Here is a 26,945-nt window from a genome sequence, read left to right on the forward strand (position 1 = left end):
GGAAATCTATGTTATGGTAATCATTGCCACAAATTGCTACTATGTGGTAATCATGCTTACATATTCCTTCGCTATGACAAACACAGAAGGAATGGAGCTCCATAGCACAGACCGAAATGCTGCCTAATAGCGTTGAGCAGTTAGAATGGCCAAGTGTCTGTTTTTTCCACCATCCCCTTTTCATGGGATACAATAGCATTTTTGCAACACAGACTCCTGCGCAAATTCTTTCCACCCAATAGCAAAGGGGATGGAACCCAACAAGGTTAGATACATTCTCTCTAAGAGCATTGTCTGCCTTTATGCCATATATACTGGCTGTTCAGGTAAGCAACATATCCACTACTAGGTCTGAAGTTCGACAAAGTGTAATTTTTACTGAAGTTTTTCTTTTCATATTTTCAAATGTAAAGTCTGGAAAGAGTTTTTATGGCCACACCATGTACTGTATAAAGCTTTTGGGCCCCACATAAATATGAGAATAGTGTAAATGCAGTGGTTGGATGGTAGATGGTGCCTCCTGTTCGCTAGGTAGGGGTTTAACCTTGGCCTGCCTTTTTTCTGTAGAACCCCAGACAGGCACAGCCAAGAATAATGGGATCTCCTCTTCATTCTAAAGAGACAGTTCAGAGACTTGAACCCAGTGCTCAGCTATGAGTCTGTTGGCCCACTGGTGCACCCCAATGCAACCCATCACAATGCAATGTGTGCTGTACAGAACTATTTATTCGATTTGACTCAAGTCCATAATCACGGAGGGACTTTAGATTTGAACTGAATGTTGCAAACTTGAACAAGAGAGCCCTGAATACAATATGACATGCCCCTTTGTTCAAAGGCAGATTATACATAAAACTGTTACTTCACGGTATACTTATCAAACAAACAGTCCACTGACAATAACCCTCCTTGTAGCAGAATCATACGATGACTACTCTTAGTACTGAGAGGTTGCACTCAAAAGTTGGAGATGTCTGTCTGAGCTAGCAACTGGCTCTTGTCACTCACGGGGATTCCTCAATGTCACGATGAAGCTCCAAAAGGATAAATTAAAGGCCATACGCCTGTTCCTCCCAGCTGTATCTGTGGCATGGTGCAGCACCCATTGGAATGCTCTTGTTCTTCAGCAAACCAAAATAGCATCTTTTACATTGCATGCGTGACTCAGATGTCCCATGTATAGCCCTGCGGCCAATCAGCGCTCACCACAAACAGATAGTATTATCCCATAGGAATCCTTATATTCTTGCAGGGTTTGTGTACAACCTCTGATGATTGCTTTTGATTAATACATTAAAGGTTACACACACATAAATTAGCTTAATAATACATGCAATATTCCCCCTGGGTACATTGCCCTCAAATCCCCCTGCTGCAATAGCATTATTAGCAGTACTAGTAAGTCTTCTCCATCTCAGAAGTACTTCCTCTCAATTGCATGCATATCAAAACAAAGCCCAAAGATAAAGTTAGGTTCCCTTGTGCCAGCTTTTGTTACTAGACTCCACTCCAGGAGCTGTAACTTCAAGCTTCTGGGCCACAATGCAAATTCTGTAATCAGACACCCACCTACCATGTGCCATTTGTAATATTGGTCTTTTCTTATGTGGAAGATGGGAATTTAGGCCCCCTCAGGCACCAGTGAAAAGGGCCAACAGCTACATCTGCACCCAATATTTCTACCCCTCTGCCCACCTAATCACAACAGGAAAGTATGGTGCTTATTTGCCCGCTCATTCCTAATTTGTAAAGTATATAAGTGAGGCAAGACTACAGACTAGATCCCTCTTTACTGCAGAAGTTGAAGAGAAATGGTGAACTCTAATCCAATGGCTTCATATTTGCAACACAGCTCATAGTTTTCTTTAAGCATGTACATGATATTACGTTCCTTAGAGAGCTGTCATTCCATACAACATCCCAAGAATAGATCAGTCCCAATTCTCTAGATTGTCAGTTGACCCACTATCAATATGCAACATTTTTTTTGTAATGTAGCTCCCATTACTGAAACAGACTCACAGGAACCCAATTCCATAGTATGTCAATGTGCAAACCTCATAGTGTTTCTTAACGGCCTTTTACACTGGGCAATGATCAAATTTAAAATGTTCTTTCCAAATTATTACTCAGAGTGAAGGCACCCAGTTATCAAACAGCAAATGATAAAATGCTTGTTTAGCGCAACTTTTAGGTGGGTGCAAAAAACATCCTTTTAGAGATGAGCGAACTAAACCCATAGAACCCAAAGTTGAGCTTTGATTAAGTTTTTGGTTGAGGGAGACCGCTAACCTCAGGCGGTTCATTGCTGCGGAATTGGAAGTTCTTCAACCCCCTAAAACAATTACTGAACACTAAGAGCAATGAAACAATGGTGGGGTTGCATGTAGCTTGGTGGTTACATTGTTGTCTTGTAGCACTGGAGTCAAATCTGACCAAGGAAAACATCTGCATGCATTTGGAAAACTCCATGAAAATGTTGTATTTGATCAGATTTGAATCAAGGACTCCATCACTGCAAGGGAACAGTGCTAATCACTCAACCACCGTGCTTCTAATTTTTCCTCCTCCTCCTCCTCCTTCTTCCTCTCCTCCTATGCAGGAGGAAAAAAGGAAGACGAAGAAAGAAAGAATTTGAAGATAACATGTATGGTGTTTGTATGTTCTATTTGTGTTTCTTCTTCTTCTTCTTCTCCTCCTCCTCCTCCTCCAGAGAAGGAAGCAGCATAGTGGCTCAGTGGTTAGCCTTACAGTGATAGAGTCCTGGGTTGAAATCTCCCCAAAGACAATATCTGCTTGCATTTTTCCATTCGGATGCAGATGTTGTCTTTGGTCAGTTTTAAACCTGGCCACTGAGCTATCACCATCACCATTTCAGGGCTCTTGAACAGTGCTCAGTACTTGTTCTATGCGGTTTTATGAATATTCAGACTAACCCAAACTTTTTGACGAAATTCTGTAAACCGGCCGAACCGAACTTTTGAAAACTGTTCTTATCTCTAATCGTTTGTCGGTAGTTTATATGAGGAAATGTGACATGACAATAATGTAAATTGGTGAATGCCAAACAGTAATTTTGATACGTAGATATAACACTTGCCAGATTCATTACTGACATACTATGCAGACGGAGTAGACATTCTGCTGACTCTCCATTATTTATGTAATGCAGTCATTGCCATGTACTTTGAATGACCTGCATGCTATGTAAAAGATGTAGGCAATCTATCATTGTGGGCAAAGGCGTAACTTGAAGCTTCTGGGCCCCAATGTAAAACCTGTAACAGGGCCCCCAACTGTAATGCTTTATTCATAGTACTGGGTTCCCTATATGAAGAAGAGAGGCCTTTGGGCCCCCTAAGGCTCCTGGGCCCAGGTGCAACCGCATCCCCTACATCCTCTATAGTTACGCCCCTGATTGTGGGTAATAGTCTGTCTGTGTAAAAAGTTTCTTATTTTCATTTTTTGTCTTAATAAAATTCCTTATTTCAGCCTTGATTGTCTCCTAAAATTGGTCATGTTAACAGACAGGGCCATTCTGTGATTTATGCAGGGCCTAAACATATTACTGCAATGCTAATTGGTTTATTGTATTTGGATGAAACACATTAAGAGTCACAGTCAGAATCCTAGCCCTTGAGGACTCAACGGAGTCTGAAATGTCTCATACATCATAATGTCTAAATGATGGCATCCCAGCAGCTGTCTCCATGCTGCACTGAGTAAGCAAAGGAAATCTTATAATATTAACAGCAGTAGCAAACCGACACATGTACTATGTCTACTCATCCACTCAGGCCATTTAGTGTCACTTTGTGTCATATATGAAAACTAACTGACACTTTTTCTTTTTGCTTATTCTCTGCTTTCTTTCTCTTTTCCCCTTTTTAGTTTATATATACATCACCACACAATGTGCAGACATATTAGATTAGCGTCAGTACTGCACTTTCATGGCATAAGCATGCAGACAATGACATATTGACAACAATCTGTTGCCATATATGTCTGTAGAGCTAAATACATCTGAGTTCTTCCTTTTATGGAACCAAAGTGAGAGAATGAGAAATACATAGTGGAAAGAGCGAAGTACTTCAGCAGTATAGAGTAGTGTATTTAAAGAATATATTACTTAACTTCAGATGACTTTTCAGAATAGGCTGCCTTGAGAGTATGTGAGGAATAATAGTATTTATGACCACTATATGATTTGCATCCTGCATTTATCTCCAGTTTTCCCCTCTAAGGGCTGTATCTTTAGTTTTCAGTTGTCTCTGAGCTGGTGGGTGGAGACTGCTGTAATGATGTCTTCTATTCCCTGCACATGGTGAAAACAGCAGAGTTTGCTCCCTAAGTGTCTGTAGCACATACATAAATAAGGACCCTAGAGTAGTGCTGAGCACTGGGGATGCAATTCTAGTAGCTGTATCAAAGAAAACAATCACTTTGTTACCATACAGCGCGGCACGGGATCCCGCAGTCGGCGCGCGTCGCTCCGGCGTCGGCTCCAGCAGCCTGGAGCCCTGTGTCGAGGTTATCCCAGCAGCTTGGGACGGCCGGTGGGCGGCGGCATGGGCGTGTCCACCCGTAGGGTGCCGCCCGCACTCCTCCGTTCGTCTTATACAGCAGTGGGTGGAGTTGCCTCCTCCCACTCTCCGCCCGGGGGCGGAACCTTGTGGTTAAGAGACTGGCAGTGATGTGAGCTCACTGCCAGTTATTGGTTCTGCTTTCAGCTAGTCAGTCTGTCTGCAGTTTACCTCAGCCAGTCACTAGTTGTCTGTCAGCCCTGCTATCCTTTCTCAGCCTGTTTCTGTTGGTCCTGTTAGCCCCTAGTCTGGTCTGTCCCAGTCAGCACTAGTTGCTATTCGGGTCCTGTCTATCTGCCTGTGAGCTCCATCTCCAGCCCTGCTTGTACTTGTAAGTTTTGTTGGTTTGTTACACCTGCCTCTTCTGTCGGCACTCTGTCCCCTGTTAGTAGTTCCAGCTAGGCAGTCGCCAGGTCCCTAGCCAGTGCAGGGACTGCCGCCCAGTTGTCCGCCTGGGGTTAGCCAGGGCCGAGGCAAGTAGGCAGGGACAGTGGGGTGCAGGAGATCAGGGCACCCCAACTGGCGCTCGGGGGGCAGAGTGCCGTAACATAATAACTGGCCTTTAAAATACCTTTTTTTTCATGGCGGCGATCAGCGCCCTTGCAAACCAGCTGCAAGACCTGGTGCCGGTGATCCGGGATTTGTCAGCTCGCATGGTGGCCCAGGAGCAGTGGGCGTTGTCGCAGGGGCAGAACGCCTTTACCAGTCCCGAACCCAAGTGCCCTCTCCCCGAGGTGTTCTCTGGGGAGAGGAACAAGTTTTTCGTTTTTCAACAGGCGTGTCGCCTGTTTTTTCGGATGCGTCCCCGTTCTTCGGGCTCAGAGGCCCAGAGGGTCGGGCTTATAATGTCCCTGCTGCGGGGCTCTGCCCAGACTTGGGCCTTTTCTATTCCCGAGGGTTCCCCCTCCCTGCAGTCGGTGGACTCCTTTTTTCAGGAACTCGGGGGCATCTTTGATGAGCCGGACCGAGTGGGGTTGGCGGTTTCACGGTTGCTGGCGCTGCATCAGGGGTCGCTTTGTGTGGAGGATTATTGCTCCAGTTTCAGACGCTATGCGGGCGACACTGCATGGAACGAGAGTGCCCTGAAGGACGTTTTTCTGCAGGGTCTCTCGGACGCGGTCAAAGAGCTGTTGATCTCCCATCCCATTCCCAGGTCCTTAAAGGAGGCCATGGAGCTAGCGGTGAAGGCAGATAGGAGGCTCAGGGCTGGGAAGCAGGACAGGCAGACCAGTAGAGTCAGGGAGGTCGTTTGTCCGGTTCCTTCCTCTTCCGTACCAGTCTCTGTTCCCGAACCTATGGAACTGGACCCGCTGGACCCCAAGGAGCGACGCCGAGTTCGGTTATTGCATCATCTCTGCCTCTACTGCGGGAAAGCTGGACATCGGGTGATAACCTGCCCCCTGAGGCCTCAGCGCCCACAGTCCGAATCGGCAGAAAGACTCCCAGTCCTAGGCGATTGCAGGGAGGGTCGCCTAGGACCACAGGTACGTCCTAGACTTCTAATACCCTGCCAGGTTAGATTCCGGAACTTCTCCCGCCTAGGGCAGGCATTTATTGATTCCGGAGCAGCCGCTAACCTGGTAAGCATGCGTCTTGTTGAGCCCCTGAGGGCGGAATTTTTGGCGCTGAAGACGCCAATTCGTTTTGCTAGCATTGATGCTACTCCTCTGGCTTCGGGCTTGGTACGATGGAGGACCCCAGTGTTACAACTCACTGTGGGGGGTCGCCATTCGGAAGGTCTATCATTCCTGGTAATGGAGAAAATGTCGGTAGACATGGTACTAGGGATGCCGTGGCTGGCGTTGCATAACCCCCAATTCGATTGGGCCACTGGGGAGCTAACCCAGTGGGGCCCGTTCTGCCATAGCCATCGCGCTTCCCATCCTCCCTGCTCAGTCGAGACCGCACTCAGTCCCCGAGGTCCCACTTACCTTCACACCCCGTCCGCCTGCCCTGCTGCTGATGTCGCCACCGATGCCCTGCAGGGGGGACGGAAGAAAGGGGTGGGGTCTCGTATGCAGTTGCGTTGTGAGGAGAGTCTGTCGGTGGTTGAGCCGTACAGGGCGGGACAGAAGGGGTACCGGTCCTCTGGAAATCGCAAAAGGAGGGGTCGCAGGGGGTTCCATAAGTCTGTGTCGAAACCTGTTGTCCCTTCGGTGATGCCCACCTCCGGTCCCCCGCCGCCCACCCCGGTCCGTGATGAAGTTGAATACGAGGCCCAGGAGATCCTGGATTCTCGCCGGGCTACAGGAACCTTACAATATTTGGGGGCCCGGAAGAGTTTTTTGGAGTATGATAGCTCAGATGACAGTGATTTTAAAGTTGGAGATGCCTCAGATTTTGAAGGCAGCGTCATTGGTAGCGAGGATGGGTCAAAAGACAGTGGTGAATGGTTGGACATTGACTCGGAAGACGACCTGAAACATGACGATATGTCAACGGTTGGCCCTGAAGGAAATGGGGCAGCCACAGACTACCGAAGTCATGGACCTGAGGATCAGCCCATGGTGACCGCCCAGGTGGGTCACATTCTCGGGTTGGTACAGCGTTTTCGCAGCCGCCTCCTGGATAAGCCTGGTCGAGTTTCCGGGGGCCCGGAGGTCCCCCGTCAGAGGGGGGGTAATGTTACCATACAGCGCGGCACGGGATCCCGCAGTCGGCGCGCGTCGCTCCGGCGTCGGCTCCAGCAGCCTGGAGCCCTGTGTCGAGGTTATCCCAGCAGCTTGGGACGGCCGGTGGGCGGCGGCATGGGCGTGTCCACCCGTAGGGTGCCGCCCGCACTCCTCCGTTCGTCTTATACAGCAGTGGGTGGAGTTGCCTCCTCCCACTCTCCGCCCGGGGGCGGAACCTTGTGGTTAAGAGACTGGCAGTGATGTGAGCTCACTGCCAGTTATTGGTTCTGCTTTCAGCTAGTCAGTCTGTCTGCAGTTTACCTCAGCCAGTCACTAGTTGTCTGTCAGCCCTGCTATCCTTTCTCAGCCTGTTTCTGTTGGTCCTGTTAGCCCCTAGTCTGGTCTGTCCCAGTCAGCACTAGTTGCTATTCGGGTCCTGTCTATCTGCCTGTGAGCTCCATCTCCAGCCCTGCTTGTACTTGTAAGTTTTGTTGGTTTGTTACACCTGCCTCTTCTGTCGGCACTCTGTCCCCTGTTAGTAGTTCCAGCTAGGCAGTCGCCAGGTCCCTAGCCAGTGCAGGGACTGCCGCCCAGTTGTCCGCCTGGGGTTAGCCAGGGCCGAGGCAAGTAGGCAGGGACAGTGGGGTGCAGGAGATCAGGGCACCCCAACTGGCGCTCGGGGGGCAGAGTGCCGTAACACACTTACTATTAGCTGCAGAAATTATATGTCTAGAGTATGCAAGAGTATTCACACTCCTATATCTCCTGTTATGTGTCTGTCTTGTCATCTGTTACCAGAGATATCGACAGACATTAAACAGCTAATTAGTAGGCAGGAAGACCTTAGTGGCCAGCACTTCAGCGGAATTTTTCAACAAAAAGAAATGGTTTGTACTTTTGCTAGTTATCACATTCTGTAGCAGTTCAGACACTAGGGTAGCACCTCAGTTGTAGCAGCCACAGGTCTGGAGAGTAGTCAATGAAGAGCCAGGAGTCAGCAACAGGAAGTCTCAATTTTCAACAAAAAGAAATGGTTTGTACTTTTGCTAGTTATCACATTCTGTAGCAGTTCAGACACTAGGGTAGCACCTCAGTTGTAGCAGCCACAGGTCTGGAAAGTAGTTAATGAAGAGCCAGGCGTCAGCAACAGGAAGTTTCAGTTTGCAGTACAATAGGTAATGTAGTCAGATGGAGAGCCAGAAGTCGGTGTCAGGAGGTCTTATTGCAATAGCATAGGGGCATGCAGAAGTGGAGCTTGATCAGTCAATGCTGTGGAGCAGACTAATCATGTGCTGGATCTGAGGCAGGGATAGGCTTTTATAGAAAGCCCCAATTCGTAGCAGGGTGGGGCCAGGTCAGTGAGACAGGAAGTGGACTGAACAGGAGCAAGGACAAAAGAGAAGCTGAGAAAAACCACCTGGAGTACAGGAGTTCCCAGGTTTGAGTCTTGAAACGCTGGCTATCAAATTAACATAACTCAAAGTGCAGTGACCATTTATAAAGACATGTTAATTTGGGGTAGCAAAGGGATACATTAATTTGTCTGCACATGTGATCGTGGTAAGGACAAGTCTGCATGTGACATGAGCAGTAACATAATGTGAAGAGGTGAATGTAGAAGTTACAGACTGTCTTAAGGCCTTTTTACACACAAATATACCGTATATACCGGCGTATAAGGCGACGGGGCGTATAAGACGACCCCCCAACTGTCACCTTATACGCCGGTATTCAGTGGAGAAAAAAAAAAAAATTTTATTACTCACCTCCCACGGCGTTCTGTCGCGCTCCGGCAGGATGTCGCTCGCTCCGGCAGGCTGTCGCTCGCTCCTCGTCCCCGCCGCAGCATAGCTTTCTGAATGTGGGGCTTGAAATCCCCGCTTCCAGAAAGCTAATACACACGCCGGCAGCCATGACATCATTGAATGGCTGTGATTGGCTAAAGCACACGTGGCTTCAGCCAATCACACTATTCAATGACATCATTGAATAGGTGTGATTGCTAACACGTGCGCCTTCAGCCAATCACAGCCATTCAATGATGTCATTGAATAGTGTGATTGGCTGAAGCCACGTGTGCTTTAGCCAATCACAGCCATTCAATGCTGTCATGGCTGCCGGCGTGTGTATTAGCTTTCTGGAAGCGGGGATTTCAAGCCCCGCATTCAGAAAGCTATGCTGCGGCGGGGACGAGGAGCGAGCGACAGCCTGCCGGAGCGAGCGACATCCTGCCGGAGCGCGACAGAACGCCGGGGGAGGTGAGTAATAAAATTTTTTTTTTTTACACTTTTTTTTTTTTTTGTATTACCGGCGCATAAGACGACCCCCGACTGCAGAGCAGATTTTTCGGGGTTCAAAAGTCGTCTTATACGCCGGTATATACGGTAATCTTTCAAATGAATGAAAGATTTAGCAATCTATTTGCATAAAGTTTTAATGGCCATTAACACTTTATTACCTTCATTTTCATGTAAAAGTACCTCCAAGAGTTGTTTGCAGAGCTCAGTCTGTGTTTTGACACATTCTACATTCCATTGTTCTCCTGGCAGCTGCTAGCATATTGCATTGTTCTCCACGCGGCTAGTGTAAACATGCCACAGGAAGAACATCCTTCAGTCTTTTGAACGATGAGCAAAATGAATTCAATTGGAATGTACAGTGTTTGCTCCTCAGTCTTTCATAGGCTGAACGATGGATTTTAAGTGAACCAAAATCCATTGATCAAGCGAAAAGAGCATGATGCCCACATTTACATGTAACGATTATTGCTTATTTTCAGCTGTTTGGATGAACTTTGAGCGATAATCGTTGCGTGTAAAAGGGCCTTTACATAGTAGAATCAGCAGGGTCTGTTAACAGCACAGAGTATTTCAGGTGAGGAGCGTGCTGATCTTGTGCAAAGTTACAGGCTGAAAATTACATTGTGGAAGATTCAGGGTCCTCAGTAGCACAAAGTATTTCAAGATGATGATTATATGAAGATGGCAATGATCCTTCACGACACTAAAACAGTCTGTGATTCCCTAGGACTCCTAACACACTGTAGATACAATATTTCTTACACATTAGACAAAGGTCAGAAATGCTAAACCACAGAAGATGGGTCAAGGATTATGTATTAGATAAGGAGTATGACCCTTTAATTGGGATTTAGTTGGGAGGTGATGACCTCAGGAGCTTCTTCTAGATCAAAACATAATCTGCCAGAAATCCACGTGACAGATGAATTCCTCTTTGTTTCAGTACTGTTACTTGTATGCTATAAGGAACATCCATTAGAACAGGAGTCACAAATCATACAGATACAGTATCATTGTGTTTAGTAGAAAATCAATCTGGGCCAATGGCACTTCTCTGAATATGACTCAGTGCTGCCGAAATTACTGTAACGATAATTAACTATTATCGGCTCTGGAAACAAAGGTGCTGTATTAGGGGTTAGGAGCAGACACGCTAGGAAATAATTACAGTGATTTGGCAATTCTTTTATGGTGCGCTGGGTAATATTTTCCGTTTTCCCTAAGAACCAGCCTCAAAGTCTCAGAAAAAATATCATCTATTTGCCTGGATGATACGCTATAGGCTTGAAAAAAATTGTAATAGCTTTCTAGGATGATTTAGTAATGTATAAATCTTTGCTATTTTTTCATTTACCGTGTCTTTATCCCTACGCATCATTCAAGGTGTAGCCTGAAGCGCCTGGGCTCAAATGAAAAATATGTAGCCACCATATCAGTATGCTATCTTTTATAGCACCATTAAAGTGGTTGCCTTGTGAAGCTATATGCCTAATTAGGTTGGGACATGCCTCTATGATCCAGAACTGGAAGATAGTCTGTGAGAACAGCTCCCACTCTGGTAGACTTGAACCATTCATGTATTGCATAGAGTAGATGACAATTCATCTGAATGGCTGCCATGTAATGCTACATTTTCTCTGCAATAGTTTTTTTTCCTAGTTTCCATGGTTCTGAAATACAGAGGGATTTAAATATATAACGTGAATATATGATAAAATAATCAAACACAAAACGTAAGAGTTTACTAAGTACCAGGCTGGTAGAGGTCTTACTTGAAGTGCATTTATAGCATTGACATCTTATGTGGCAGAGGAGCCATACAGCCCCCATGTCTCTCTAAGTCCCATGGGACCGCTGATATGATTGAAGCAATGACAGTCTACTTGAAGGGCCCTCCTGCTACGTTAGGGGCAGATTATCCAGGAAGTTATCCAACGTCGTCTGTAGGAGATTCAGGTATGGAGAGTCCCTGGAATGAACACAGGTCCAAAGAGGTGATCATGATAAATTCTAACCAACATGTTCATGCTGAAATCTGCCCTGTCTTCTGATTGGGTTGTGCTCTTACTAGTAATTTGCATTCCATCTGCACTGAATTTGTGCTTCACCATTCACCAACACAGTCACACAATGATGGCGTCAGCCCTGGACTGCACTGCCCAATGGCTCCATGCATGCATTGTAGCAGAAAGAAGCCACTTAAAGTACACTTTCTTCGGTCATACCAGCTGTCCCACTGAGAGACATAGAAATTAGGTTTTATACTATCTCTTACAGGGGCCAAAACCTAAATTTGAAATTCATGTTCCGGGGCCCCCTGGTGCTGATCCACCATACCATCCTGCAGTGCATCCATGCCTTCCTATTCAAGTACGCTATTGGTATTTCAATGTAAGACACTAGCATTGAGATCTAGCGCTGGATCCATCGTTTTGATTTTACCTTGTATACTCTGATTCATGGGACAGTCACAGCTTGTCTCCTGCCAAGTTGCTTTCTACCTTCAGTCAATCAGAATACTTGAGTCCTTTTGCTTTGCTTTGTAGCTCATGTACCTCACTCTAGAGCAGCCCCAATAGACTTTGTTGGTGCTACAAAAATGCAGACAGTGTCACTATTATGTCTCTGTGTGTCAATACTATAATTATTTGTTTGCATGTTTTATATGACATTCGATGTAGATTTTCACTTTCTATACTGTCATTGTTCCTAAGTTATACACACAGTAGAATTACAATACGGCAATCAGCTATTACATGACAGCAGAGCAGGAACTTGATTATGCTCACAGCCGTTATAATTTGCGCACTCATTAAATAGATAATCAAACATTTCAAACATTATAAAGTGCTGTAGAAATGGACTAAGCCAAAATGTACAGTCTCTTGTTGTTTTTCGGGGCCAATTACTTTAGCATAAGGCTTTGCAGTATTTTACATGAAAACTCTAAACAGCCAATTAAAGTATAGAAAAAGGAAATAACCTCAAAAACTGACTATTTATCCCAATTAATTAGTGCATTCTGTCAGAAACATAAAGAAAAGACTTGCTTAATTGGGTTATGTATGATTAACAATATATTGTAACGATATACAGGAAATGACATGTAGCAGCAATAGACCAAAGATAGCCTTGGATACTGTACTGGAACAAGGGATGTTGATGCCTATGTTAATGAGACTTAACATGATGTGGGATGATTGGCCAATCAAAGGAGTAGGCATCAAAAGATATCAATAGAAAGTGTAAAAGATATCACAAGCACAGACATAACGCAATCCATTAATATGTCTCAGCACACTGTTTAATCTTGGTTGCAAAAATAAACTATTAAAAACATTTGGGATACATGGAGTAGAATAAAAATAGACTCTAGATTAGTTGATGCACATTTGTCTTATATTGAAAACTCCACTATAAAGAAAAAACATGGCTTAGTAGTTAGCATCACTATTGTCTTGACCATTAAGGCACACCACCTTTGTTCGGTCTTTGAGAGGGGGGGGGGGGAGAGTGAGAGAGAGATCTCCCCCCCGTTCCTCCCCGCTCTCCCCCGCCGCTCCCCACCCCCACCCCCCTGGCACCCGAATCTTTAGAGACGAGCGGGCAGGTACTCGCATAAGGCACTACTCGCTAGAGTACTTTGCCTTAGCAAGTACGCTCGCTCATCTCTAATCATAATAGCCAACATTATGATCATTATGGTCAACTTCTATTTTATCATTGTCATCAAAGCCATCATTACAACTGATACACTGTGTTGCAAGGTTATATTTTCCTGTGTAAAAATCAGTGTTCTACCTATATTCAAGGTGCCGAATCCAAAAATGGCAACCAAAATTGTCTGTCACACAAGATAATAAAGTTATAGACATTATAAGAAAGTAGGATATTCAATATTGTACCATTTTGTTACGGTATATTGACCATTTAAACCACGGGTCTCATTTATCAACCCTGTCTAACAGTAAAAGTGTCTTTGTTGCCATAGCAACTAATCTCAGGTCAGCTTTCATTTCGGGAACTGCTGAGGTAAAATTAAAGCTTTGATTGGTTGCTATGAGGAACAAAGACAGTTTTACAGTTAGACAGTTTTGATAAATGAGACCCTATGTCTTCCTAGTGAAACAATATGGGATCTTGTACAGGCCAAAACAAAGCAGACAGCTTTTGTCGTATATGTGGTGAGGTAATATTTGAGAGGCATAAGAAGAAGATGATGTCTGTCCTCTGAAGGCATCTTATTTCCTCCATTACATATTAAATTAGGCCTTACGAAACAGTTCATCAAGACAGTGGATAAACATGGCAGAGCATTTGCCTATCTCAAGACTAGAGTTGAGCGAACATACTCTGCAGAGAGAGAGAGAGGAACATAGAAAAAAAAAGTTCGGAACCCGGCATCCCACATACAAAAATGCTCGAGTCTCCCATTGTAGTCAATGGGGTTCGTTACTCGAGTAGAGCTCTCGAATTTTACAAAAAACTCGACTCGAATAATGCAGACCCAAGCATTTGGGTGCTCGCTCATCTCTACTCAAGACCAAATTTACCCATCTTTCAAAGGTAAAAGAGGGTGTTTTTAAGGGTCCAAAGATGAGAGAACTGAAACATGACAGTCGATTCAATAAATGCTTAACAAGCAAAGAAAAATCTGCCTGGATGGCATTCAGACAAATTTCCGGGAAAAGATAGAACAAACGACTTCAAACAGATTGTGAAATGTTGAAATCATACAAGTACATTTCATGTCCTTGAACCCTGACTACTTCCCAGAGAGCTGCAGTGACTTACCAGATGAGCATGGTGAATACATGACAATTGCACCAAGACACACATGCAATTGAAAACCGGTATGAAGGAAAGTGGCTGCCTGCGCAGGTGACTGATTATTGCTGGAATATTCTAAGGGAGAACACTGGGGTACATAAGATAAACAAGTGACTTATGCAAACCTTGCATCTAACTTATGGAAGTTGTTATGATACATCTGTCACCTGGTGATCGTATGTCCTGCTTATAACTTATGTTACTCTACTTAGGAGTTACTGTTTATAGGACATCTATAAAACATATTTAATTGTAATTATATTTTCTAATGTAAAGGTTATTGTCTATACAGCTGTTCCTGACAGTCAAGATATGAGCACAAATTTGGAATCAGCACCCAAAACTCTGTAAGAAACACAAAAATTTGGTCCAGAAAAATACTAATTTTATTAACATTGTCATAATCATTGTCATCACTATTATCAGACTCATCAGTATCATTACTATAAACTACATCATCAGCCTTATCATTATATTATCATCTGTATCATTATCATCCTTGCCATCACTACAGTCATCATTACTGCTATGGCCATTGTGGTCAACTTCTCATTATCATCTATCTATAGCATAATTGTCATTATGACAACCATCACAGCATTATGATTATCCTAATAATCGTCATCGTCTAGTCATTGTAGGAAATTGTATTTTTTATCATTCTCATTTTTATCTACCCTTAGTACTACAGTACCATCAGTGTCATCTCTAGTCTACTTATTCATCACTGTCATCTTTTTCAGCATTATTGACATCATCCTTACCATCATAATCAAAACCATTCAAATTCTTATCTTCCTCATCATAATAATATTATACCGCCCAACATATTCCACAGCATTTTACAAATCAGATGGTACATACATAAATGAAGTTGAACATTAATGCAAAGTATAGGAGTTAGGGCCCTGCTTAGAAGAGCTTACAATCTATGATAAACCATCATCACCAACATCATCTTTATCATGAACATCATCACAGATCTTCATGTTACATGGACATATAAGGGAAAATTTCAGTAAAAAAGTTCATAAGCAAACTCAAAGTGTAACTAAATTATCCTACAGATTTGTAAAAATGGGACTATAGGGCCTTTTACATGACCTGATGATTAGGCAAGAACGCTAATTTGCTTGATCATTTGGCCATGTGAAGCTACACATGACTGTTTGACAAATAAGCAAATGCTTATTCATAGGCTAATTGCATCTTTTATGCAGATGACAAAAATAGTCCCTGTCAGCAGTACATGTGAATGGGGATATGCTGTTGAAACTGTATGGAGCCGAACAAACATATGTACAATCATTTGATCCTTATACCTTCTTAATTGGCCTATGTAAAGGTAAACGAGTGACAATCTGATTGATCGGTGCTCATCAATGGGGCCTATATTGAAGTGTAACATGATCCTTAAGTCTAATTCACACAAGCATTTTATCGTGGCTATGTTGCCGCTATAAAATGTCGAAAATTGGATCCATGTAAAGCATTGGATTCCAATGCAATCATTCACATGGGCGATTATTAGCTGTGTAAAACCGGCTAGTGAAGATAGGACATTGGTGGCCAAATACGCCAGCTGAGGTTTTGATGTGGCCTGAAAAGATAGGTCTTGCCCTATCTTTCTGGCGCGATCAGCTGGCAGCTCCCATAGGCTAGGGAGGGGGAGGGAGTTTAACAGCGGCTAGCGCTGCTAAAACATGTCAGCTAGCTCTATTTAACTAATAGAAGCCATGCTGAGCATTTCTCCCCACCAAAGGAATTCCGGCAGCGGCATATCGGCAGTGTGAATGGGTGAGAAAACACAAATTTTAGCCACAACTTGGTTGTGGCCTTCTCTCTTCTGTGCCTTTTTCGGCTGTGGTACGTTCAGTCGAAAAACACATCAAGAGGACTTAACTAGAACAGATGAGATGAACATTTCCAATTTTCAGCATTGAAATAGCCCTTTGTTTGTATATAGAAGGGGATGAGACGCCCTCCCACAAACTAAGGCATTATTTTCCAAACCATGATAGCAGTTTGATTTTTAAATATACATTCTTTTCCCTAATTGTATCTAGAATATACAATGAAAAGTTCAATACTCTAAAAACCATCGTTTGGCAGGGTCATGACCAGCGCAGATCACCTCTTGACGTAAAGTCCGAAATCAAGGGGATTCAACACTGAGTTCAACACAGAACAAATACATCAATATATAATCGGCTCATACAACACTCACTTGGCTCTTGCTTGATAAAAGGTCTATAACCCTTAATGCTGAAATTGCCAGTCACACTGCAAACAAGGGATTCTTTCAGAAACACAACAACTGGAAACCATACATTGTTAAAATAGATATCCATGTTTATTTTATAAATTAAACCCCAATGACCTTAACTAGTGGAAGTTATGCTTTCATTTAATTCTTTCTCACAGGTTTAATTGGCTGGAGGGTTGTGTTTTAATTAATGAACAAATAGACCTTGAGTGAAGACTTTGTGTGGATTAAAGAATTCAAAATAGGGTCATATGGCAAGTTGTCATTGTTTAAGTGTCAACAAGGGAATATCTACTCCAGAGCGAAGCCATTAGCTACAATAGGCCTAGAGATGCCAGATGAGGTATATTACAATTTTAGGTAGGTCCGAATTACCTTCCTCATAGAGGTGAGCCAACCTATAAAGCCCTCCGCATCCTTACAGATCCTAGATAGTGATACATCCGTTTGATACTACAAGATAGAAGCAGGAGGGTAGAAAAAAATATCTACACTATTATCTAACATTAAGCTCTCTCTTTTGGATGTGTCACACTATCAGTGGTTGCATACAGATATTTTACATATAGGTGCCATTAGTTCTTGGAAGTGTTAATAGCCATCCTTTTCATTTCAATCATAGTTAAATTCTTCATGAACATCATCTTTGTCATCATTGTTAATATTACTATCATTAGCTTTGCCATCATTTATATCATTATTCTTATGATCATCATCTACTGTACATCATCATCATTCTCATGATCAGCAGCAGCGCCATCACAATTGTCAACTTTACAATTATTGGTCTTTGTGCTTAACTTTTTCATCATTTGTCATCGGGGTAATTATGGTCAACCTCTTCTCATCCGTCTCATCATTGTTATCACAGTTGTTATCACTACTGAAGGGAGGGGGAGCGGCTGACGGAGTGCCATGCTGAGAAGAGTATAGGCGCTCACCCCTACCTTGTACCACTCCCTGCAGCTGAGGAAAGCCAAGATGCTGCAGAAAGTGAACCATTTGTAATGTTTATGTGTGTAATATGTATAATGTGAAGTGTGCATATGTATATTTCTGTATATAGTACTTGTGTGCAATGTATCTTTCTGCATGATAGGCATTTTTCTGTGCAAGCAATGTGCATATGTGTATCTATATATTTGTGTATGTATGTGTAAAGGTACCTTTTCCTATCGACTATTGCTCCTGTGTGATACACAGGCGCAATATTTATTTTGTGAATGGGAATGAGGTGCGCCTGGGAATGTTCCGGCCGCCCGCCTCTATTGTCTGTGAACAGGCAGTCGTTCATAGTTGAGCTACTACCTATTCATGATTGTCAACCGTCACTTGCTTTTTTGTTCTGCCAAAAGCCAAGCGACCCCAACAGGTGAGCGATTTGCCCTGTCAGCAGCCACATGTACATGGGATGAATTATCGCTGGAAACAGTGAATTTGGGTGATACCCTAAGGTGCCTTTCACACAGGTGAAACTAGCCTGCAGGATGCACACTAAATTCTGCACCAAAACTATAAAACTTCATGCAGGTTTTGATGTGTAATTGAAAATTACTTAATTCTGCATCAAAATGAAACTTGCAGGTTTCAGTGCAGCTGTGGAATAAGGTGTGGATTTGGCCTGTGTGAAAAGTCCTTAAGGGTTCATTCACACAGAATGGAATATTCTGCAAGAAACTGTGAAATATTCCACTGCTAAAATATACGCAAAAATCCACAGGTCTAAACACTGATTTTGATGCAGAATTCTGCAAATTTCAATTTCACATTAAAATTCTAATGATAGAGATAATGATTTTAGTGTTGGTTTTTCCACATGTCTGAATATTCACACCAGAGTTTGCAATTTTTCATTGCTTTGTCCTGTCATAGGAGCAGAACAACAGAGATTAGGGTAGCAACCAATCCATCATACGACAGACACCAATTGCACCCAACAGAACCAATTGGCTATAATGGCATCGGTCAGGTTGCTTGTTATTTTGCCACACAAAGTAATGCAGTATGCTATGCCATTTTGTCCAGCTTTTTGGACTGTATCTGCAACACAGACTTCTGAAGGAGCCTCTGACACATATGTAAACATACATACATACATGTAATATACATACAGTATATATGTGCATATTATATATATATATATATATATATATAGTGTGATTTTTTTATGTTTGTAGGATGCACTATTCTAAAACGTATCTATGTTTTGCATAGTATAGGTGGCTTCAGACTTTGCTTATATTTGCCAATTGTTGTTTTGATCAGCAATGCACATTAATACCCTAGTGACAGCCCATATGCCTTTTTACGGCGACTGTAAATCGGCTTTATTCTGATGCGATTGCCTTTTTAGGGTGCTGCCTCAGAAGCCTGGCACAGGCTAGGAGGGAGTGGCAACCCAGCTATCATCAGACAACCAGGCTTCAGCTGTCATGGTGGGGACCAGTGAAACCATAGATTCCTGCTGTTTAGCCTTTTACATGTTGTGCACAATGTGACCACAGAATGTAAAAAAAAGTGTGAAAAAGCTGCAAAAAAACTATATAAATGTGGCATTGATGTAATAGGACTGACCCGCAGAGCTAATTAACATGATATTTATACCGCGTGGTGAACACCGTTAAAATAAAAATCCGTGCCAGAATTGCAGATTTTGTTAATCTTGCCTCTAGATAAAATGGAATTAAAATGAGATCAATGAATACTAGAGCTCATCCAGCAGAAAACAACCCCTCATAGAGCTCCATTGGTGGAAAATAAAAATGCTATGGCTCTTAAAATGTGGTGACACAAAAGCAGATCTTTAAAAGAGAAAAGTGTTTTTAGTGTACAAAAATAGCCAAACACTTAAAAAACTGTCTAAACTTTGTATCACTGGAATTGTGCTGATCTCATCCTACCCAAATTAATATAAATTATACAATACATTATTTGTACCCAAACATACAACTTATCCTGCAAAAAACAAGCCCTCATATAGCTGTCGGTGAAAAAAGATGTAAAATTTATGGCTTTTTCAATATAAAAATGAAGTAAATTAAGACAATAGCTTGGTCATTAAAATGCAAAATAGCCTTGTCACTAAGGAGTTAAAGGGGTTCTCCCAAAAAAGCAATTTAGAAGGGGATAAGTTGCTGATCAATGGAAATGCAACTACTGAGGCCCCCAATATCCTGAGAATGGAGCCCTGCGCATTCTGAAGCATGGGCAATGCAGCCACACATACACATCGCTTCATTGATTTCAATAGGACTGCCAGAGATAGCGTATATATATATATATATATATATATATATATATATATATATATATATATATGTATATATATATATATATATATATATATATATATGTAGAGGCCATATATATATATATATATATATATATATATATGGCCTCTACTTGTGGCACAGTGCTGTTTTCTTGCCCCCAGCCAACAGTTTGCCATCCAGCCCTTGATCACATACGCCTCCACCCTTCCCAACAACATGTATTACCTACACTTATAGTTGATAAATATCTTGCCTGGTAAATTAGGTTCATGTAATTATAGCTAGTACTAATATATCATGTGAGTAGCACAAAACCAAAGCAAATTGTATCAAGTTAGCATTTATGTCTCTGCTTCCAACTTGACAAATATACCCATGTGCATTGGCAGGAAGGGAAGCTCAGTAATTCTTAATACAGTATGCCTTGCAATTTAATGCTACAGTATAAGATTGCCTGGAGCACTGAGCTGCCTATAATAATTGATTGAACAAATCAACACATGACATGACTCATAATCTGGTTGTTCTGAGTTAGGAGGCCTTGCACAGTCTTGTAAAACATCCTCAGCCTACTCCAACATGTTCCAGTTTAGAGCAGAGAGTTCACATGAAGGGATCATATTAATTAACAAGCTAAATTAAAAGCTAAAGAAGTAATTTTCTCTGCTTCCTCTCTCTATTGCCAACAGGCAATGCAAAACTTCCCAAACTGCCAATTGTGTCTCCAGCTTAATTATTGCTCAAAGGTAATGTTACCCAACATAAATTAAATCATATTTACATAATTTGTATGAAGTTATTCCTCAAATAATGTCCGGAAAACCTCTGTATTATGTCTTTGGGAAATGCAAGAGATAAGAGCAAGGTAAAGTAGGCATTGTGTAGTACAACAGGCGGCGAGGCTTTACACTAGAAACATTTAGTAGAATAGAAAAATATAAAAGGGAATTAGATACAATGAATTGATTCATTGAAGCTATTACTCTGGAAAGCCCACAAACTGACTATTGTCATTGCAGCCATATGAATCTAAAAGAATGCAAATAGGTAGTTTTCATGGTCTTTTTCAGTTGTTTTACTACATGGTATAATACACCAAAATTGAAGGGGGGGGGGGGGGGGGTGTCATCTGGATATCCCCTTTTATAAAGCAGAACCCATAGGCAATGACTTTGGGGCTAGCAGCAGAAAATCCAGTGTTCAGCTGTTATCAACAGGGTAAGGCGAGGTTCATACCAGGGCTTTTTATTTCTATAATCCAGCAGTGTCATGTGAGTGAAACGTTGAGAAAAACGGAAGCCCTAGATGTGGCACATGATTGGCATGAATGGCACCCAACATATATCACTGAAATATAATAATTCTATTATAATAATTCTATTATCAAACAAAATAGCTGAGTATGTTGGGCTATTTTGTGCCAGATCTACTTCTAAAGCTCTAACCATAACTTAAAAGGGTTGTAACAAGTTATCCTCTATCCACAAGATCCCCTATCCCCACCTTTTTACTGCAGGGTTACTGCACACCCAAAGTGTGGAGGAGACTGAACGAAACGCTGGTCATACAAGCATGCTGATGCTCCATTCACTTTCAATAGAACCGTGGAGATACCTGAGTAACAAGCACTTGGGTATTTCCTTGTGCCCCATTTAAAATGAAAGGAGCACTGACCATGCATGCTTGGCTGGCACTCCATTCACAATGACGTCACTGCAGAGAGAGAAGCGACCCTTGCAGTGACAGGTAGGGGGGACACAGGACCCCTGTTCTTGACATTGGTGGGGGTTTCAGCAATGAGACCCCCACTGGTCAGCATGTTATCCCTTATCCTATGGATGGGGATAACTTGTAAGCTTGGCACAACCCCTTTAAGCTGTAAGAGGTCTTACATTTCTACTACTACAGTGACTGCAAAGTGGTATTGCATGGCACTCAAATGAATGGGTGAGCATGTAATATATACAGCAGTAATGCTTAGTCCTCCGGAGTGGAAGCCAGTCTTTTGAGCAGCTCTCCACTCTGGATAATAGATGGAGATCTCTTCTATAATATGCATATGCCATTATATAAATAGGACAATCTCTATTATGCGGCTAGGAAAATAATAATTTGTTTATCGGTGATTTTTCTTTGTAAATGAACCTTAATCCATGACTAGAGCAGACAATAATAAGAAAACAATGTGCTTCTCGAAGTGTACCAGCTGCTTTGGAATGGTTTAGAGCCACAGACAATCCAATAATCCTTGGCCTATGTTCCCTTACTAATCTGTTGCTTTATCTTTTGAAGTAAGGACCATTATGACATCAAGCTTTCATGGGCTGTTCTCATCAGGCCCCTTTATAGCAATTTAATATTTATATCAGAGATTCGAAGAGAAAGTTGATATTAGAGTTGTCATTTCTGTCCTGGACTTGAAAGAAAGTCACAATGCCCTTGTGGTTACCCAATGTTCATGAGCTGCATGGGTTAAACTGTGTGCCTTGGAAATGGTAGAACTAAAGCTTCCAAACCTTGTAGGCATAAATGGAATTTGAATAGTCTTTCATTGCCTTAGCACACAGTTTAAAGGGACCTCTGATGGGTAAGTTGTATGATTACGAAGAATATGCATGATTGTCAGCATGTTGGTATTCAGAGCTACAGCAGCAGCAAACAAGGCAGTGGTTTAGTGCAGTTCATACAATGAACAGTATTTGCTACCCTTGAAGCTATAATCATCGTATGGTGGACTGCATAGAAATAGTGTGTATGGATTCATCTTTTCCTGTACTTTTCTTTGATATCAAGGCTCAAGTTTAGGGATAAGAATCTTGTTTGAAAAAACATTTTAATTGGAATTAATTTTTAATCACATAGCATGGCTGGTTGCAAGCTCCAAAGTCCATATGTTTACATATAATACAGTGACATTAGTAGGCATAATGGGACAGATTATTTTTTTTTACAGGAGAAGACAATGGTCATTAGATCTCTTATATAGGATAATGTTAGGATATAAAGGGGCTTTGACAATAGCTATGTAATTCAAAATGGATGCACATTCAAGTTTGATAAACTTACATTGCCAAAAAAAATATATTTTTGTCGATGATTTTAACACCTGAACATCTATCTATCTATCTGTAATTAACTTTGACATTATGGGAAGGTGCCGGTCTTAATATGATTCCCGCATGCGCATACCTCTTGAAATATTGGGCACATCTCAAGCCAGCTAAAAATAAGGTCCCTAAAAATAAATCCACACCAGCTATAAACCGGTTTAATTTATTACAGTTTCTGCTGTAGACTATACACAAATCTGTTGGTCTGATTATAGCCACTCCCCTTCCTGACAAGCCACACCCCTTTACTTAAAAGTGGCGCAAGAGGCGTAATTTTTAAAAGGTTACAGATTTTTTGCACAAGCAAGGCTTTCATCAAAATGTATGACTTTTATATGCAAACCTTCACTTGGAAATGCCATCGAGGTCTTTCTTTCCCCAGTCTTGTCTTATGTTCTCCCCTTTCTCTTTTCCCTCCTGTCTCCCTCTATCTTCTTCTATTCTCTCTTTTCGTCTTCTTTACTTCTCACTCCCTTCTCCCTAGTCTCATTTCTTTTCCATGCCTCTCTTATCTCCATCTCCATCTGTCTTCTATTCTATTACACGCTCTCTCCCAGGTCCTGTCTTTTTTTTCCCTATTTCTCTTAATTTCTTACTTTCTTTCTCCCCCTCCCAGCAGATGTGTGATGAGAATTCTGCAATTGGAATAAACAGCATGCACAGGAATCCTTTCAGAGGCGGAGATTGAAAAAAAATGTCAGACTGCTCTGATTCCATGTAAATCCCTGCTTTGAATGCAGCTACAGGGCACCCAAAATGGCGTGAGCTCATTTTGTAACAAATCTCAGGGATCACAGTGGGAAAAGAGACCAGATTATTGGGGGTGGAAGAGGAAGTTTATAGGGGGAAGATTCAGCATCTTTGTACATGTTATAAAGACTGTTCCATCTAATTGGTGTCTGTGAGTGATCCAGATTGCGTATGTACAGAGAATGGAAAGAACATATCCTATGCTCTTGCCTAATCAGTTAGATAAGGAAGTCATTATGTTCTTATGAATATTTATCAACAGCTCTGTTCAATGTAAAATGCATTCTACACTCATCCAAACGATCTGAACAATATCCAAAGAATGCTACCTTTCACCAAAAGTCTGTATATTCTTGCAAGGGACGTAAGGCATAGACAGAGTAAGTAGACAATAGGCATAATAAATGGTAATGATTAATAAACTGGGATGCATTTGTCATCGACATTCTACTTGGAGTCACGTATAACAGTCCAACCCAGATCCTGACAACTGCTAGTGGGTGTTACCATATACAGTATAAGTTGCTATATAGAGTTGCTATATGGAGTTATATCTACTTTAGAATCCAAGTAAGTTATTAAATCCCTTAGGAAACTCTATTAATTGAAAGCATATACCATACCATGAACAAGACTTAAGATGTAACATATCAGAAAAAGTGTGAAGGTGGCATAAACAGCATTCATCAAAAAGCAACACAATAGGTTAAATACTGGTATCTTATTTAAGTAGACAATCATTATAACAATTCAGGTACAAATCGAACAGTATATTTTTTCCTCAAACACAGTGTGTTCCATTCGAAACAGGCAAATGCAAGGTTAAAGCAAAGAGGTTCAAGAGAACCTTAAAAGTGGCCCACTGGCACCCCCAGCCTGCCAGCCTTGATAATAGCACCTCCTTATTCCATTCTTATTCAGCTGCCAACAAATGCCTTCATATAGAAATATGTGAAATGCACTAACTACTAAATAAAATAAAAGAGCCCCCCCAATGGATGCTTAAAAAAAGATGGGTCATCACCCATTTTCACCCTGGCCTAATCTTAAGCGATGCAAGGCCAAGGTAACTGAAGAGTCTGTATTAAATATGTGACTGCTGTAAAACACCCAGACAAATAAAGCATAATGCATCTGAATTATTAACCTGTTCTTCTCCATAAACATGAAACATTGATGAGACCATCTTGTAAGGCAAGTGCATTATTGCCTTCACTTTATTCCATAAAGGAAAAAAAACTGAAATAATCAAACCTCCGATCCTCCATTTCATATCTCAGAGTCATAAAATGGATTATTTGATGACTCCAATCAACTGATCCCCAACCCAATTTTAGAGTCTTGCACTAGTACTATGTAATAGATAAATGTTTGGCAGACCCCCCTTCTCCACTTCCACACCAAGCCATCTGCTTGTGTTACATAACTAGAACAATCACATATGCATTTCATTAAAAGTCTCCATAAGTGCTAGTTTATGGAGAAATCCTATAATTTAGAGCAGACCCTATGTTAAGTCATGGTGGGTCGGTAGTAGCATATAGCACAGTACCACCAAAATCCTGCCATAAGACAATGTCCCCTTTCTCTATGGCTGTCTAGCTTGGACAAATCTGTTTTTATATTTCAGGAGATGAACATTTTTTTCCCAGAGAAGGAGTGTAGGTTGAATGGAGACACTTGGTTTCCAGCTAACGTCCAGGAAGCTATGTAACTGATCTCCCATTTCAGGGATAGATTAAGTGCCCCTGTATAGATTTATTTTCCATTTAATAGAAATTATTCTGCTAGAACATCATACAACAGGAACCCCAGGGGATTTCAGCTCACTCTAACAAATGCGAAAAAGCATTAATAAGTAAAGCAGTCTGCAATGCAGCTGAGCCATAAGACACAAGATCACAACACAATTTTATAGAAGGATTAAGCTTTGTGTTTACCTGTCGCCTCCGGAGTAAAGACGATTGCAGTCAGACTTTTTACCTGCAGATAAAATGATAACAGGGTGTCTCAGGGAGAATCTCACAGGCTTGCAAATTGTTTTCCGGTAACTTGTGTGCCCTTTGCCATTACCCAGCATTGGCATTCTAGAATTCTATCCTTGATTTTCACTAGAGGTAATCCAAATAGAATTCTTCATTAAAATAGATGACAGCAGGAAAATATGTGGGAATTGGAGCAGTAGCAAGGAGATTGTGTGGGTACACACATCCCCAACACAGACAGGAAGGCTGAGACCACCACCATGTGTATAGTATGCAGCCTGTTCACACATAACAAGATACCTTTATCCTGCAACCTGCTCAAATCCAGCAACTTGCTCTGGATAACATATTATAATGCACTATTAAGCCCCGACAACAGTTTTGAAAGGTTTCAAGGGATCTCCTTCCAGAAGTAAATCCAAAAGAGACAATCAACTTTTACCAGTGTCTGTTGTAGACAGTAAACAAGTAAAAGATTGGAGCTTTGACCTTGCAATGTACCTGATCCAGGTTAATCCTTAAAACCGTCCTTTAATGCAAGCATCCTTGTCAAACAACATAATGCCCATACCTGGACAGCACCCACTGGTAGTAGCAGCCATTGGGTGAACCAAGGTGTTTTGCAGTTGTAATCCAAGGGCTTGTTATCTGCTCCTTATAATTAGCAGCAAAAGGATCGCATGCTGGATACTTGAAGTGGTCCAGGTTGCTTTGTGAGGTGCTGAATCAGACCCCAATCCGATCTGAGGTTCTGATCCAGATTTGTGCAAAAAAAAAGGGTGGGGGCAATCCAAATCGTTGTTTGGTGTGCTGTGGTAGATCCTTGGTGATCCAGAACACTGCACAAGCTGGTCAGATGGATCTATTCAATGAGCTGAGTGGGATCACTGTCCAAGGTGCTGAAGCCAAGCTATACAATGAGCTGATCACGATCGCTGGCCAAGGTTCCGAAGAAGGTCTATACAAGGTAGTGATCTGGGTCGCTCCCCATGGTGCTTAAAAAAGATCTATACAAGGTGGTGGTGCGGGTCGCTGTTTACGGTGCTGAAATAGATCTATGCAAGGTGTTGATCTGGGTCGCTGTCCATGGTGCTGAAGGTCAACAGCAGGTTCGATTCCTCCTCCTTCCAGCCTGCTTATTCAGCTGCACTCTCGTTTGTACGAGTTGGGGAGGGAGAGGGTAGAGAATTTTCGGGCTGAATATAGTATCAGACACTAGATACTGCTTTTCTTC

General features: G+C 42.1%; 1 protein-coding gene across 2 annotated transcripts in view; it reads right to left on the reverse strand.

Moving 5' to 3' along the window:
- The window catches only part of LRFN5 (leucine rich repeat and fibronectin type III domain containing 5), a 230,193-nt gene extending 204,100 nt beyond the window's left edge, over positions 1-26,093 (reverse strand). For both annotated transcript variants that reach the window (XM_066605734.1, XM_066605733.1), the window contains exon 1: positions 25,667-26,093. The gene's annotated coding sequence lies outside the window, so the exon portion shown is untranslated. The remainder of the gene's footprint in view (positions 1-25,666) is intronic.
- Positions 26,094-26,945: the final 852 nt, after the last annotated feature.

Source organism: Eleutherodactylus coqui, chromosome 6 (genome assembly GCF_035609145.1).
Source record: "Eleutherodactylus coqui strain aEleCoq1 chromosome 6, aEleCoq1.hap1, whole genome shotgun sequence".
In the NCBI taxonomy this organism is placed as follows: Eukaryota; Metazoa; Chordata; class Amphibia; order Anura; family Eleutherodactylidae; genus Eleutherodactylus; species Eleutherodactylus coqui.